The following is a 396-nucleotide window of genomic DNA, read 5'->3' as shown; positions in this document are numbered from 1 at the left end:
CTCGAGCATTTTCTTCTTTTTTACCCTAATCTGATATTTTATCTACCTATGTGAAGAACATTCTACTAATACTGATTATTTGCCTAAAACAGAATAGAATTTCATTTTATTTACCTTTGACATTTTAACTTCCAACTTATTCCCAGAAAAATTTAAAGAAACTTATTTCGGTTCATTTGTTTGTTTTCTGAAAACTAAATACAAGTAACAAAATATTTAAACACTGTACTAGCTAATGATGACAAAGATATTTAAATGATTTTATGTTTGAGAGACATTTTTGTTTTTATTGGAATGGTATTTTTGGTAGGGATTAAATTTCATTTCCAATTCTTCTAACATTTTGTGGCAAGTGTTGTAAATTGGCTATATAAAGTACCACTAAAAAAAAAAAAA

Source organism: Galeopterus variegatus, unplaced genomic scaffold (genome assembly GCF_000696425.1).
Source record: "Galeopterus variegatus unplaced genomic scaffold, G_variegatus-3.0.2 Scaffold8485, whole genome shotgun sequence".
NCBI classification, from domain to species: domain Eukaryota; kingdom Metazoa; phylum Chordata; class Mammalia; order Dermoptera; family Cynocephalidae; genus Galeopterus; species Galeopterus variegatus.
This window is presented reverse-complemented; position numbering follows the sequence as displayed.